Source organism: Lygodium microphyllum, chromosome 11 (genome assembly GCF_053477565.2).
Source record: "Lygodium microphyllum isolate KBCC chromosome 11, Lygodium_microphyllum_v1.1.10, whole genome shotgun sequence".
Classification (NCBI taxonomy): domain Eukaryota; kingdom Viridiplantae; phylum Streptophyta; class Polypodiopsida; order Schizaeales; family Lygodiaceae; genus Lygodium; species Lygodium microphyllum.
The window spans coordinates 8302418-8320139 of record NC_141145.1 but is presented as its reverse complement, the minus strand read 5'-3'; the positions used below and the strand labels follow the sequence as shown (position 1 = coordinate 8320139).

The following is a 17722-nucleotide window of genomic DNA, read 5'->3' as shown; positions in this document are numbered from 1 at the left end:
TCCGCCTGCTGATGGCCACCATGATCGAACCAGGTCAAGGTAGACTTGCCATTGGCATAGATCTTGGAACCGCATCGTCCAAAGATCCATGTCCAACGCCTCAAGATCCATGGATCGCTTATTGATTCCACAAGCCTGAAGACCTTCAACTCAAACTGAAGACCTTCAACTCAAAGACAAGGATCTTCAATTGAAGCCATGGGTTTTCAAGACAAACAGCATTCGAGGGGTTTCTCCAGAATAAATCCCTCCAATACCATCATCCTAAGGGATTGCTTATTGCTTCAAGCGTTTCTCATACTCAAAAGACAACCGGCTACATAACCAGCGCCGCAATCATGTGACAGATGTCGAGTATCTTCATGGAGCCTAAAGCATGCCGGAATCTTTCCTGGTCATCGTCCCCAATCTCCATCACCTATCATTCCCCCAACCACCCACCTACCTGTTCCGCCTAACAGTCGACCTAACTAGCCACTATGCCCCACCGCAGTGCCATGGGACTGGCACTTGGCTAGGAGGGCGGTAATGTTACCGTGTTCCCACAACACAGAGGAGCAGAAAATGGAAATAGAAAAAAAGGTGCAAGATAAAAGCAGAAAAAGGTGCCTTGACAGGTAGCCAGTCCCTGAAAAATTCAAATGTTCGGGCACGACCCTCAGAGAACTTCCGGTGTCGACCCGAGACAACAAAAGAATTAAAATGCGAAAGCGCCCCCAAATCTTTGTAAAAGAGTTCCAGGCTCGCTCCTGTGCAAAGTGTATGCATTAGCCGGGAATAGGATAAATTAGAATGGGGGGAAATGGGAAAAAGGGCCTAAGCTACGGCCGGCCATGTAAAAGAGGGAAAAGGGGATGACCACCCAAAAAAGATTTAGGGCTTTGTATATAAAGTTGAAAAGTGAATGAGAAGCTCATTCTTTGGTGTGTGGCAAAAAGAGTCTTCTTCTTCCTCTCTTCTTCTCTCCTTCTTGCTTGTGTGTGCTCTTGAGAGAGGGAGTGTGAGAGTGTGAGGGAGTGAGGGATCAAGAGGGTGAAGCTCTTCACCATCTCCTCTTCTCTTCTTCTCTTCTCTTCTCTTGCGCGCGCGGCTATGGAGGATGGAGCTTGGAGATGGAGGAGGCTTGAGGATGCTTGAGCTAGCATCTAGAATCATGCAGCTACCGGAGTGCAAGAGAGAGGAGGGTACTCGATCGAGCATCAAGGTAAACTCACTACACTTGTAGGATCGACGGCGCAACGGGCTAGGTGAGAGATAGCCATTAGAGCTCGCTTGGAACGCTTGAAACAATAAGCAGTCTGTGGGTCTTGGCGGTTAAGCGAAAGCTCCCACAGTTAGCACGAGTCTTATCTTCCAAATCCTATCCATGAGGGCTAGTGTAGGTCTTGGGTTAATTAAGGGGCTAAAATTGAGGCTGAAAATGAGAGGGATGAGCTCTTGATGGCTCTCCAACTTCATTATGTCCAACAACCTTGGGAGTTGTGGTCTTTGGCTGCTCTTCAACAATGGGAGGACTTGGAGCATTTGGAATTGTTGTAGGTAATATCCTCTCACTCAAGAGATCCACAAGCTTGTCAATGCCCAACTTTATGTCCTTTATGTCATTGGAGAGCTGTTGAAAAGTGTTAGAATTAGTAGAACATTAGTGCCAACCCCATTCACTTGATTGTTTACTGCAGCATGTGTTGAACTAATCTCTAGCTCCTCATTATCATGGTTCTCATGGTAAATATCCTCTTGTGAAGCTTCACACTCTTTATCCATGTGATAGTCCCTTAATCCTTCACTAATGGTGTCCATAATGGGGTCCTTTCTTTTATTTTTAGCCATAGGTGACGTCCTGTCTTGGATGTATAGTAGAATAAAAACTCAAATATCTTGAGCTCTAGTGATCCAAATGACTCTTTTTTTTTTGGCTCTGTTTAAAGCTTAATATGTCCCCTTTCAAATGAGTTATCAATGATTGAAAATGGTTTACAAAAAATTTTGTAAGCAATTTACTGTAGCTGTCTAGAATTTCCTGCAACTTATGAATGCTCTATTTTTTGTCATTTGACTTGTACCATCAATTTCATGCATGTACCAAATATGTAGACCTGCAAAGAAACTCCATACAACTGCAAAACTGAGAATGACCTCTACAAGAACCAAAATGGTTGAATAATCTCACTGTAGAATGCAAGATAGGGATCTAATCAATGAGACCTTGTTTGCATATCCTGTCCCAACTCTTTAATAGTGACCCAAAGTACAAATGCCACAAGTAACATACATCTTTCTCAGCATAACTCTATCCCAATTTGCCAATTGCATTGCATTATGTTGTCATAAATTTTCCATTACATCATGTAACTAGTGCCAAATACATCATGCTGTAGGTTGAATTCTTGTGCCTCTAAAGTAGTACCTGCAACTATACTTTAAATGCATGGGATCCGAGACTTGAGGGGGGTGCAAATTTCCCTCTCAAGCTGGGTTGTGCTCCCCTTGAGGGTCCTCGTCAGTAGGGAAAGGTCACCTCTCTTTTTTTCTACCAACTTGCCCAGCATCCACTTTTCCTCGTGGGTATAGATATGGCAGATCAATGCTAGACTAAAGAAACATCATGAAATGCATGTATTGAAAGGAATTTGATTGTCATTTCATGATATGCAAGATCTTGAATGGAATTGGGCTAAAAATGAAATGGGGATAGGTAAGGAATACCTACAACAATGACTCATTGCTTTACAATTTTTATTTCACTTACCATTGGGAAAAATTTTCATTCATGGCAATTGTCAGGGTTAGGGCAAAATGGATGAGAATTAGATGCATTGAGTGATTATTTCAGTGAAAGTGATCAAGCAGTGATTAATCACTAAGGTAGCTCTATGAATTACTCATGAAATGCATTTGAGAAAATGATTGGAATTCTTAAATCATTTTAATCCCTCTTCCATCAATTGGATTAGCTCAGCAATAGGATTCAGAAGGGAGAGATTAAAGATGATTGAAAGTACCTCTTATGCTTGTATGTGAAGAGTGTGGATGATGTAGATACCCCTCACAAAGATAACTTGTCTTCAACTTCAAATGATCCAAGTAAGTCCCAATTTAAGCATGCTTCAATATGGAATAAGCTCTCAACTTCATACTCTTCTCCTATGAACTCCATTGTTGCTCCAATGCTTGAAGTATGGTTGATGAAGGTAAAATCTTCTTCCATTTGATGTAGAGCTTGAAGGATGATAATGAACAAATCCAATGTAGATTGTAGACTCCAAAATTTGAGAAGAGAACCAAAGATTTCAGTGACATTGAAGATGCATGCTATCCGAAACTTCCATAGACCAATGTATGCCAAAAACTCTTCAATGTTGCTTCAACATTGACAATAGATTGAAGCCATGGGTGTAAGCAAGCTTCAGGAATGATTTGCCACCAAAACTCCCTTCATTTGCTTCAAGAAATCTGAAATTCTTTGATGCTATCCAAAACTGTCATGTTTAGGGTTTCATGGGGGAGAGAGGAGTCCAAGAATGGAAGAGATCTTGTCCAAGCTTGAAGAAGACCACTTGCCAATGAGGTTTGAAGCATTAACCATGGATTACTTGAGCTATATAGCTCATTTTTTTGAAAACTGGCTAGAATATGTGATCAAACACAATTCACGTAGTTGCATACTCCGAGATAACAAGGAAAGAAATAGGCTTAATGAGCCAAATCACTACTCTATGGAAAGCTCAAGAGGTGAAGAGCAAGATTATGAAGTCCATTGGCATAACAAAGATCATGGAAAGGAGATTAGATTAGTCTTTGGCCATGGATTCTCGAGGACAACTTGAAAAGAAAGATAAGAAACCCATGTTCTTGAAAAGTAACTCAAGTTTAACCCATACTAAGTCATGTAACCCTCATTTTGTCAACTTACCCCAATTTTTGGTTAAAATTTTGGTCATGACTTGCAAAATAGATGGAGCCCTCCATTATCCACTAGTTCATGCCAAGAAGCTCCATCTTAGTCTCAGTTTGTGATAGATCTCCATGTTAGACCACAATTATGAAAGAACTAACTTCTGTGACTAATTTTTTACTGTGGTTTTCACTCCCTAATCACTACAACTAGATCTAATGCATGAAAATGACTTTTGACAGGATCTAAACTAATGCTCTAATACCAATGTAAAGAAAGACTAATCTAACAATGGAAATGAATAGGAAATCAAAGTATTCTAAGCTACACATAACAAGAAATATACCAAACTGAGATCCAAGCATAGCCATGCCATGGAACAACCGACTAATTCTATGCATTCCATAGGATTCCCAACAAACTAATGGCATGCATTCCATAGGATTTGGATGGTGTTGCACATTGAGAGAGGAGCTAGATGTCTCAAATGATACCCTATCATTATAGAATTTCAATATGACCACCTCAAATTACCATACATAATATTTCTACATACTTCAATCTTGTAATGAACAACATACATGTAAATACTTACTACCATTCCAAGTTCCAACCAATAGGTTCTCATTCCCCTACATTATACTAGGTAAGCCTTATAAGATTGAAGCCTCCATGCACCAACAAAAGCCTTATAGGATTTATGCCCCCATCCACCAACCGTAGAAGTGTGTGTCTCCACCAACTACTAAAAGCTATTGAGTGACAACATTATAAGGCCCTGCTAGCTTACCATTCCAATAATACCATGTGGGGACCAAAATCTTTATAAAATTTGAACTCCCATCCACCAATAAAAGCTACCTGAGTGGCATTATTATAAGGCCATGCTAACAACTATAGTAGATGCCTTTGCTCTACTAACAAACAAGAATGTATCACTCTTTAGACAAAGAATCATGTATCACTCTTTAGACATTGTAAAATTAGTCCTCTTTTAGCATTTACAAAAAAAAGCCTATGATCATGATTGGATTTCTTTAAAACCCAACCATACATACCTGGTGGACATTGGATAAAGTGTGCATTTTAGTTTGACTTTTATGCTATAATTAGTGTTAAATCAAGTTATTTACCACCTTATTCAAGGAGGAAGGTTGGCTTCAAGGTTCCATTCTCCAAGATTATTAAGGTAAATTGTGCATTTCAATTTATGTTTATTTGTTGATTGATGCAACTGCTTAATCAAGGAATTACCACCCTCTCCAAGAAGGAAGAGGGGTTGCATTATCTTTAATTTGAACCATCAAAAATTTGTGCGTCCTTTTTGAGGTCTTATTGATTTAAGGGGTTTATATTTTAGTACTTATATGAACATGTAAAATAAAAATATAATTTCATTATAACTGTGTAGTTTTTTAAAAAATAATTGTGAATAAAATGCTAATTTCATGACATCAACTAAATCTCTCCCCTTCAATTTCATTGTTGTCTCAATAATGTGTTTAGTAATTCCACAACTACTCAATAATTTTTTTTAAAAAATCTATTACATGAAAATTTTCTATTTACTTTGTGTTAGAGATTTTTGAGTACTAGCTATTCCATTTAACTATTACATGCCACTCAAAATTTTACATACCAATACAATCATTAATACACTTTCATATACATCAACAATAGGATCATGAGTGGGGTGTAATGGCTATGGGTGTAATTGCAAGTGTCAAGAGCTTTGAAGTGTTAACTATCACATGGCAATTCAAAAGATTTACTACACGCCACTTCCAAAAGACTACATTACATATGAACACATTCATTAACACTTGCATGTAGAAATCATGGACACTCCATGTTAATCTCTTTCAAACCAATTTAAAAAAGTGTGTAACTATTGCATAAGCTTTTGGAGTGTTAAGTATTGAATGCCATTTTCAAAAAATCACATACGAAAACAATCATTAACACTTCTTTAAAGTGTTAAATTTCTAATTACAACCATCAAAATGTAAAAAACTTTTGGTTTCTATGTAATGGAGACCTAAGAGAGAGGAGGGAGGGAGGGAGGGAGGGAGGGAGATGAGACTAGAAAGAAAGACCAGCAAAAGAGAGAGGAAGACATGAAAAGGGGGGGGAGAGAAGGGAAGCCATAAAAGCTGGAAGGGTTAAAGAGACTTGATTATTGATAATAACTGATGCTCTAATTTGCGCTCTCAACATCTTAAATACTCCATCAATGTAACAGGGTGTTTCCATGGTAACTCGTGACATACCCATCTATCCCCTCTCTTTTGCATTCCATCCCGACCCTAAAGGCTTTTGCCCTCAGAAACAAAAAGAGGACTTACAAGTGGGTGTGGCTCATAGGGGAGGGAAGTTGCAGAGTACTACTTTGTTCAACATTTCAAAGGAAAATATAGGGATGGGAAAGTACAATCTCATGTGGAAACGGGCCATAAAAATGTGTATATGATGCATACAATATGTGCAAGCTAATAGTGTGTGAGTTTGCCACCATATCAATTGTTGTTGGAGCTGACAAACAATGGAAAGCATGTTGTCCAAAATAGGCTTGTTGCAAAAAATTGGTCATAACTTCCTATGGGAAGCTCCAATTGACGCCTATGACATGTCAAAACAAAGCTCATGAAGCGTACTTCACTTGGCTGTTATTAATGCAAGGTAAAAATTATTCTAAAATAGTATGATGTCTACAAGTTGAGAGAGAGAGAGAGAGAGAGAGAGAGAGAGAGAGAGTGAGTGAGTGAGAGAGAGAGAGAGAGAGAGAGAGAGAGTGCAGACTAGGGCAAAGTTAATCCTCACTCAAAATTGCACCCTTGAATTAGGCGAAGGGCTACATTGGTGAAATGCCAATCAAGGTAGGGCTTTTCCAAAACCTTCCTTTGCCTGAGATCAAATGGATAACCTACATTGTAAGCATCAGGAGCATAGGGGTCATCCATACAAGCATAGGCCTCCACACTACCACCGGGGTCAAAATGATAACTGTGATCCAATGCATCCACTATATCATAGAAGTAATTCATAGTTTCATCAAGCATCGATTGTGGCACAAGATTCACAATGACTTGCATGACAATAGTCTACACTAACTTGTCCATAAACTCATTAGGACCCATTGTGCCGTGGACTGGAGTAAATGAGGTTGCAATCACTATTGTATTCACTACAACACCTAGGTATTGCACGTCCATGAGTCCCACATTCATGGCGACTTCTAGGCAGTCAAAGTTAAGGGCCTTGGACTATAACGAGGATCCTTCTCATGAAGCTATATTGATGCTCTCATCATGGCATTGTTTGTGAGAAGCATCATGTTGCTCATAAGGATGCTCATAGTAAATGATCAAGTGGTGGATGATATTGAGCATTGCATTGCTAATAGTGATGTTGCTCCCTATGTACATACTCATACACATTTGCATGATGCTGCCCATGGTTTGCCTAGATGGGTGTCCATGCTAGACTATAATGCATGTCATAAGAATGTGCATAGTTATCAAACGCATGCTACTGCTCATAATAGGCACAATCATCATATACATACTAATCATAAGTAAGCACATGTAGCTGCCTTTGCGCATGAAAATGGTCATGGTACTCGCAATTTCCATGAGAATCCCCATGCTACTGCTTATAATCATGTTGAGCATCCCTTTTAATTACAACCATTTGAGCAACTTGAGTCATAAGGGCTACCAGTTGTCATTGATTGCCTTTGCTTGCATGTTGGTGATTGAGATGGTTGAGATCACTCTGTCCATCTTAGACATGAACTGACTATGTTGCTCAATTAGTTGGTTGTGGCTTGAAGCCCTCGAAGAGCATCTTGTCGCCATAGCATAGCATTAAATGCACTCATTGGAGGATGCCGAGTGAGAGAAGGAATTGGAACTAGGATCCACGATGGAGTTGGAACTAGGATCCAATGGACCTCTTAGATGCTCATGACAATGCGTGTCAATCTTTGCACGTTCTCGCTTCAAATCTGTACCTTTGATTCATGAAAGCCTACTGAATTAACACCTCAAGTACTACATGACAACTTGTTGCAATGTATACAAATTATTTTTCCACAATTCTTGCTAGGTGTAGTGGATCTGAATGAAAATACTAGCACACCAGTCCCAACACCCATAGTTCACCATACAAGTGCTCCAATAGGAGTAAATCACCCTGGGCATTCAGCCTAGGTGCTGTATCTCCAATGCACTGGGTAAACAATAACCCAATTCTGCAAGATTCACTTGCTAATAAAACAACTCCAATTGTCACATTCATAGTTGGTGCCATAAGTGTAGATATTGCGACTCATTGTTGTCATATCAATACTGCACATTGTTTTTACAGTCTGCTCAACCCAATTGTAATGGACTAGGATAGGATAGATCATATCTTTGTTTGATGTTGCTTCAAAACCAAGAGACAAGGCACAAGCACAATCTCTTGAGACAGAGGAGAGAGAATCTACATGGAGCTCCCACAAAGAACTTTAATAGACATTAAATTTTGAGCCTAAAGGAATCCATTCAATGGCAAAATCTTGAATTCCAATTGTTGATGCATCCACCATATATAGTCTCAATTTTCTCAAAATCCCTCAATGATGCTTGCCATTAGTGTAACAAGTGTGTCAAGTGCTTCCACCAGCATTCTAGTTCATGCTCACATAGTATGGAATCTGAGATTGCTTATTAATGTGAAATTTAGGTTGCAAATTCCCAAGAATACTCTTGCTTTCCAAGGCCTAGACTTTGTAGATGGTTGGGTGGCAACACATAACCATTACCTATTGTTAGGGCTTAGCCACAAGGCATGAATAATGTCACCTGCCAAGTAAGAACAATCACTTGCCCCATGCCATGATGTGATAAGCCTTGAGTTGTAGCTCGCACTTCTTCTAGAAGTGTGCAACCTCAAAACTTTCCAATTCTCCTAAAGATCTTAGATTTGGCATAGTCTGTGCTAAGCCTCAAGCTGTAGCTCGCACTTCTTCTAGAAGTGCGCAACCTCAAACTTTCCAATTATCCTAAAGATCTTAGATTTGGCATGGATCAAGGGAGCATTAAAAGCTCAACAGCACGTTGTAGTTTACATCATCTATCTCACTAGTGGCCTATCTTGGGAGCTTCACCTCAAAGATGGGTAGAATGGCTTCATGGAGAATCCACCATGGATAATATCATGAATATTGGCAACTAGTCCAAATTTTAAACATCTAGTCAGACATATGGAATCTTAATATTTGGGGGCAAGATACTTTCTCAACAAAGCAACTGATGGACTTGAAGTAGAGTTGCAATCTTGGTAGACCAATTGCTAGTGGTGCTGGGGCCAATTGTATGGATTTGGGAACTTGAACTTCCTGAGACAATAAAGGAAGCCTCCTAGCAAACCCCTAGCATGTGCAAGTGATGGGTTTATCAAATGCAAAGTCACCTGCTATGGAAAAATGGCATATCTATGGAATTATTTGGAACATTCACATGGTGTTCTCATCAACTTGTTCATGAGGCAAATGAGTAATCTCTGTGTCACTGAAATATGGGACTTTGATGCATCCTTGGATTTGCGCACACTGGTAGATTCCCCTTGACATTATGATCTGTCAGGTCTTAGGGTTTAGGTACTCTAATCAACTTCCAACAAGGCTGTTTAGAGTACAGGTTGTTTAGGTACTCTGATAAGCTTCCAACAAATGGAAAGGGAAGTGTTTCTATCACTAAGTCTGAACCAAGAGAGCCTCATTAGTCAGTGGCGGCAACAAAAATCCTGGACCAACTCAACACTTCCCACCATTCCACTTGATCTAGAGAGTTGGTACAACAATGGTACAACAAAGAGAGTGATTTCACTTCTCCATTTGGTCAAACCCAAGCATCATGCTCATTGTTCGCAACAAATCAACCATTTGGTAGCACAACACTTTTGATTAGTACTCTAGCACTCGATTCTAGTCCATTTGGAAGCTTAGCTTCACCTTTTCAAGCAAAGCTTGGTGGTATTTCAGAACCTAGGTCTTCGATTTTTGGTGGCTTCTAGGCATCGACTCCAATCCAAACACCTCAATCATTTGGCTTCACTAGTCTTAATTAGTCTTAACTAGTGGCTAGAACGTTTGGGGGACATGCTATTCTTGGAGTTGGTCTTAGCACATTATCTCAATAGTCCAGTGTCCCTACTAGAAAGAAATTGTTTTGGCACTCTACATGCAATGCCACAAATGTGGATTGGTCGTAGCACTGGTACTGGCCCCTTAGTACATCATGGTATATCTAGTATTCTAATATTTGATTGACCAACCCAAGTACGGACTACATCACTTCTTACACCCATGCATATTACTCAAAAAATAAAAAATCCACATGTAGACACATGATTACCATCCACAAAAAGATAACCAAAGGTTTCATTTTTTTAGTGATGGTGACAAAACACCAATCACTCCTAAAGAAATGGAATGTTTATACCTTGGAAAAATTCAAGAGAATTTATCCGCCAAACTTATCAATCTCCAAGAACTATTGGCACAAATATGAATGCTAGAGAAGGGGCAAATCCTATAAGGCAATAGATGATGGAATGCCCAATCTATCAAGTTCTCCAAAGTGCAATATGGAGTCCATTGCAAGGTTGTTCTAGTAGCTTGGGGGGAGAGTTAAAGTAGATGGGATCATCCTATTAACGAAGAATGCCACTTCAAGGCAAAAATGATTCCCATGAAGATCACTTGTATAGAGGAAATGGAAGAGCCAAGGGGGTTACTTGGAGTCGAGCTTGGTGGGGCTAATGGGGATCTCAGCCTTGGCCAAGAAAGAGGCATGTGCAAAGGCTATGGACGCTTGTGCAGTGCACAAAGGGGGGGGGGGGGGGGGGAAAGAGAGAACAAATAAGAAAGCTTTCCTTTAAAAAGTAACTGTAGTCAAAATTCTTGCCAAGTCCTGTGTGAGCCTCCAACTTGTCCATGGTGAGATTTCCAAGAAAGGCTACCATCTCTCATACTCCTGGACTCATGTGGTCTTCCAATGTTGTACATGTTGTCCTGGTGTACGTATAGCCAAGAAAGAGGCATGTGCAAAGGCTATGGACGCTTGTGCAGTGCACAGAGGGGGGGGAAGAGAGAACAAAGAAGAAAGCTTTCCTTTAAAAAGTAACTGTAGTCAAAATTCTTGCCAAGTCCTGTGTGAGCCTGCGACTTGTCCATGGTGAGATTTCCAAGAAAGGCTACCATCTCTGGTACTCCTCGACTCATGTGGTCTTCCAATGTTGTACATGTTGTCCTGGTGTACCTTTGTATGTGAGTAACTAGGGTTCCTGAAAACTGAAAAGAAACTAAAATTAAAGGGAGGAGAGAGAAGGTTCAAAGACTAGTAGGAAATCCATGAAAACTGGAAGGGTACCATCAGTGTAACACGGTGTTCCCATGCTAACTACATGTCATACCCATCTATCCCCCCACTTTGGCATTCTACTTCAAATAGTAAGATTTAAAAGACGATGGAATTGACACAATGAGATTCATTCCATTATGAGTCTCAAACTTGGAATATGAACACAATGACAAGGATCAAGTGTTAACACAATGTAAAGCTCAACCTTGAAATGCACACAATGCAAGGCTCAAAACTCTTGTTATTTGAACTTTTTAGAACGATGACTACAATCTCATTACTTCTAGCTACAAAACGTTTCACAACATGAAACTAGGGATGGGTCCAACGCACTTTACATAAGGTAGAGTCAAAACATGGAGCATAGTAAATACATGGATACTATGGACATTACCAACATGAGCATAGTGGGAAAGACCCCAATACAACAGACTTGAGAAAATTCACATAGAGACCTAAGTTCAACATTTAGTTCACACTTACTTTGAACAACTATCATAATAGTATAGCTCTTTCATTCAACCCTGTACTATGGATGGGCATTGTAGGTCACTAAACACCAAGTATAGTTCCTCTAGTAGTATGACAAGAAGTGCAATCTTTGCACTCATTTGCACAAGTACATGTGAAGCTAGCCCCAGTTCTAGTGGCAGTAGAGGTACAATCACATGCCACTCCACAAGGGCACGTATTCGTTACATTGGTCCTGCATACAGATCAATGCATCTCAGCATTAGTCAAAAAACCTACCAAATAATAGAAGATTAGTTACCATGGGCCAATCTTACATTTTTGTTTATAGAGATGCAATCACATGCCATCCTAATAGGACACATGGATTGGTTTTCCATAATATCAACATATCTCCAACATATTTTCCAAAATATCTACCCACATTATAAACTAGTTAAGGTCAATGCCAAAAATTACATTCAAAGATCATGGAAACCTATGGTAGTCAGCAATATATAAATTTTTTGATTAAAGTACTAACAAGGAACCTAAAAAAGAGTTACTCTAAATGGACCCAACTCCCTTACAGAATTTGTGGCATAGGACATAGAACCAAATTTCATATTTGTAAACGATTAGAAATGTTGCAAAAATCAAATCTCGTATTTATGAATTATTAAAAATGTCAAAATTTTGGATATTTATAAATTATTAGAAATGTGGCATGGACTAGTCCCTTACAACTTTTCACATGGGGCAAGTGAATCATCATAATCGTTACATGCTCTAAAGAGTCACATGGGTTTGATCGTGGTATCTTTCAATTTTTACTTGATTTTCATACCATGTGTCACGGGAAGCCAATTAATAGTAGTCATGCATGCTCTATTGGAGTGCACAAAATCCATCCCACGATGGATACTTTGGTCATTAAGGTCATATCACCTCACGAGGGATTCACTAGTAATAAGGAGACGTCACCTGCGTGCAAGAAATATATGAAAATACCCCTCATCTACCCCCTATTTATGGGACCTTACCTTATAAAATGTACCTTCCCTTAAATAACCCCCCTCCCTTACACTCACGTGGTACCATACAATAAACCTTAGTGGACTCCCCGTGTATCACCTATTAGTCATATCCCATGATGGAAGCCAGAAGGTGCATCCCTATACTTTGGTCAATTAGATACTTTCACCTAGCATTTGACTACATTTAACCCCCCCCATGTGACAACATTGAGTAAAATATTGAATGGACTAAACTACATCCAAGGTACATGTATTTCTCATCCATTTGGATAAAATCATTTCCTAAAGGTGGGACCAATTACCTACACACGCTTCATGCCTCGAACTTTAGTGAAGGGGATCTCACCTACTACTAGCCAATGTACTAGTCCCTCCCCAATTAATGATCTACGCCATGAATGGAGAATAGTTATGTTAGCACTTGCAACCTAATAATTACAAGGTAACCTTGGATCACAACATTTAGGTCACAATTGGGATTAGAAAGTAAAAGATTTGGCATTTTTATATAACAACTAGATTCAAAGTTTTCACAAAATGAGGATCATCAAAATACATGCTTCCTAGATCAAGGAGCAATGAATGTTGGTTTCTATACATGCTAGATACTCTAACCATGTGAACATCCTAACTATTTTACTTGTCAAAGATTTGCCATTAAATGTCATTATATTCCATCATGATTAGTGCTAAATTTCCTTATTAATTTACATAGATTAACATGGATTAAACTTGAAGCCCATAAATATGTTTGAATTCCAACATCATGATCCACACTAGAGAGTCAAGCCTATGGCAAGGTTTTGCATAGGATTTCAACATCATGGTCCACGCATGATACTTATGCCTATTAGAATTTCAACATCATGGCCGATGCTTATTCAAAAATGTTCTTGAATCTGTCCTTAAAGATCCATAAATGTTCTTAAAAGGATCTCAAACCACATGGTACTAAATGCCAAACCACCCACATCAACATTAGGAGTGACTTGAGAAAACGTCAAGAGTACATATTTCAATCAAATGATCCATCTTTATGGTGAAAGTAGCCAAAAAACATTAGGAGTGCATACATTATGATCCATATAGAAATCCTAGCTTGACTTGGTGTTCATAAAAAATTCACAAGGTTTGTTCAAAATAAAAAATCAAAGCCCACTTCCAAAACAAAAACCAACATGGCAAAAGATTAGAGGCAATCCTCAGCACAATAGCATAGTTTAGGGGAATTCAATGTGCTCAAACCACTTTTCTTCAACCATTCTAGCTCAAAATTTTATATAAGGGTAGAGAATGAAATCTTAATATGGAAGCTTGTAATCTTGTACAAGGATAGACAATAAAAACTTTTACTACGTAACCCCATTGTCCTAGGATGCAATCTCCAAAATACTCCTAAAATATTTGGGAAGAAGATTGGGCCCCTTAATAGAAGACCTAACTGCAAAGGACACTGAATTGAACATGAGCTCCCAAGTCCATGGAGTAGAGCAAACATACATAGATGCAATTTGTCAAGAGTGTCACCACCCCCTTGATCCACCGCCTTTGTGTTTAAAGGCCTAGTTAGAAATCAAGTTGCTCATTGGCAAGGCTCAAGGTGTATGGATAAGTTTCTCACTTCCATTTTCATGTAGCTTATAAGGGAGGATGAGGACACCTGATGGGTCCTAGTCGACTTTCAACCCTTTGTAGAACGTAAAACCTTTCAAGGTCTTAGGATAACTACTTGTCAAGGAGTTTTTTAAGATCACACAGATTTTCAACCCTTTCAATAATTCTTAAAGCACCTCCATATGGGTTCCAACATCAAACCTAGCACTAACATAGACAGACCTATATATGAAGGTGAAAAGTTAAAGATAGACTAGTTCTATCATACATGATCCATAAAATAAAGAAATATACACTAATATCATTCATTGACAAGGCTCAAGGTGTATTGCATAAGTGTCTCCCTTCCATTTTCATTTAGCTTATAAGGGAGGATGAGGACACCTGATGGGTCCTAGTCGACTTTCAACCCTTTGTAGAACACAAAACATTTCAAGGTCTTAGGATAACTACTTGTCAAGGAGTTTTTTAAGATCACACTCAAACTTTCAACCCTTTCAATAATTCTTAAAGCACCTCCATATGGGTTCCAACATCAAACCTAGCACTAACATAGACCTATATATGAAGGTGAAAAGTTAAAGATAGACTAGTTCTATCATACATGATCCATAAAGTAAAGAAATATAAGTTCTATCATACATGATCCATAAAGTAAAGAAATATAAGTTCTATCATACATGATCCATAAAGTAAAGAAATATAAGTTCTATCATACATGATCCATAAAGTAAATAAATATACACTAATAATGCTATCAGACAACATTAAAACCACCACCAAGGTACGACCGTGTTATGGATCACACATTGGAAAGAACAAGAAAGATCAATAGTAGTAAAACACATCAAATCTAATGGACAACTACCTTTTCCCCATGTTCCCATCACTTAAAGGAAAAACCTTCCTTCACATAACACACTAGACTTTCAACCATTTCAATAATTATTGAGATTCACAAGACTAGATGAGACATCCTTTTAAGGTTTATGAAAACCTATCATATGTTCTTTAAGGAGATCAACCATTGTATGAGGTGGTGGAAATTTAAAAGGAGAAAAAAGTAGAATGGGCTAAAGGGTTATAACATCCGGATGATTGAAGTTCCAACCCTTTTAAGGAGATCAACCATTGTATGAGGTGGTGCAAATTTAAAAGGAGAAAAAAGTAGAATGGGTTAAAGGGTTAGAACATCTGAATGATTGAAGTTCCATCCCTTTTGAGACTTTTGGATAACCACACATAAGAGAACCTAAAGGAGACAATTTTGCCAATCAAGTTGATCAAACAAAGTCGCAAGAAGGCATTGCAGATGAAATATCCTAATGGCTAGGATTACAGGTCACTTAAAATAAATGGTGGAGTACTAGCCAAGGTTAAGAAAAGAATTACCTATAATTTAAAAGGAAACCTCATGAAGAATTTTTTTTTAAAATCAAAATGATGAGCCAAATGAGTTTTGAAGCAAAGTTCAGGTAATTCTAAGGCATGTACCATGAATTCTTCTAATGGTTGGGGCTCACAAGCCATATCTTAAGAAGCCAAGTCTAACTAATGATCTCCCATTAGAGAAGGGACATGCAGAGCCATGACCAAGCAAATACTTATTGTTGGTAAGGATGGAGCACAATGTATTACAAAGGATAGAGAAACTAGAAGGTAAAAGGGTTTCCAACGATTGGAGCTCTAAAGCCACATTAAGGCATGTGCCATACAGTACTCCAATGGTTGGGGTTCACGAGCCACATTGACTAACTGATTAAGAAACCGAGTCCAACTAATGCTCTCTCATTAGAGCATGCATATGATTAAAATGGAGCCTAAAACAAGCAAATACTTCTCACTGGTAAGGATGGAGCACAATGTATTAGAAATGATTAAAGTAAGGCCATAAATGATTGATGATAAAAAAAAGACAAAAGTTAATGCTTTGGAAAACCTAAAAGTTAAAAGGATTTCCTATGCAAAATGATGCCCCACACTTTTGAGAATAAGTAAGGACCTAATATATGTCACACAATGGTTGGGGTTTCACAACTAAATTTAATGATAATTCAAGAGTGAAGATCAAACTTCTACTTTTGAAGACGAGAAATTTGAATTAGAAACATTTAGAATATTCTTGATGAGTACACAATATCAAGAAATAGGATTCACAATTAGCTATTGATCTGCTATTGGTTGGATCCTAAACAATAATGATGAAGATAATTCATGGTAGAAGCAAATAATTAAAAACAATTCACCACCCTTGCCTATCCCACATCAAAGAGCTAAATCTAAATTTGTGCCATTGCAAAAACATGTCCCCACAAAAGCTTGCATCCTCCAACAGAAATGAGTTGTTCTAGGAGAACATGAATCAAATGTGAAATTTAATTGAACCAATCCTCATACAATGGCCAATGCTCAATTGATTTGTCTGTGATCTATGGAAAACATGAATGAAATGTGAGATTCAATGGAATCAATCGTCATGGCCAATGCTCGATTGATTTGGCTACGATCTAAGGCTTTCTTCCAACATGCAACATGGAGTGTCATAATTAACCGGTCTTAATATAACATTCCCAAAACATTCAGACTGTACTCTTGGTGCATGAACTAATAATTGACCTATTGATTATGCTTCCTATACAACGACAACATTCAAATTGTAATCCACCAAGACTAGATTAAAGCCTAATATGTGCTTCCAAAGAGACGATTAACAAAATTTAATTCAGGACATTCACTAAACAACAAGCTAGAAGGATTGATTAAGAAATGCGATGGTACCCTTCACGTGCTGATGTGGTAAGAACTCCACACCTAAGAGAAAAGGTACAAAGAGAGCAAGAAGGAAAAAAATCGATGAGTCGAGACAAAACAAGGAGAGGACATGTACAAAAGACGATGATTAATTAAGATGATTAATCTGATTAGTATTCTATGTGTGTGAGATTAAAAAATAACGAGAGAAAGGTGGCGAATATGAGATACCCGCAGCCTCCGGCCGTGCAGGGGCAGCCTCCTGTGCACGCAACACAAGGGGTGCCTACCCGGCATGTAGCATCACAAGTGCAAGCTGCCATCGCCAGCCAGTCGCGCTCTCTCTGTCTCTCTCTGTCTCTCTCTCTCTCTATAAGACGCAGACTCGTGATATACGCTCCGTCTCAGTCTGATCTGTACTCTCTCGCCGCGGATAAACCCAGAACAAGCTATCGTAGCTCACTGAACGACGCCATGATTAGAAAGAGCGTCCGGTCATTCTAATCCGCAATTAGCAAGCTTCTTCCAGCCCACCACAGCTGCCACATCGCACGTAATATCCTCTC

The 17722-nt window shown here is 38.8% G+C and overlaps 1 long non-coding RNA gene across 1 annotated transcript; it reads right to left on the bottom strand.

Moving 5' to 3' along the window:
• Window positions 1-11540: 11540 nt before the first annotated feature.
• LOC148028514 (uncharacterized) lies at window positions 11541-17510 on the bottom strand. Its single transcript, XR_015692453.1, has 3 exons — window positions 17388-17510; window positions 17184-17216; window positions 11541-12010 (listed from the first exon to the last, which is right to left on the bottom strand). It is a non-coding gene; the product is annotated as an uncharacterized LOC148028514 (long non-coding RNA).
• Window positions 17511-17722: the final 212 nt, after the last annotated feature.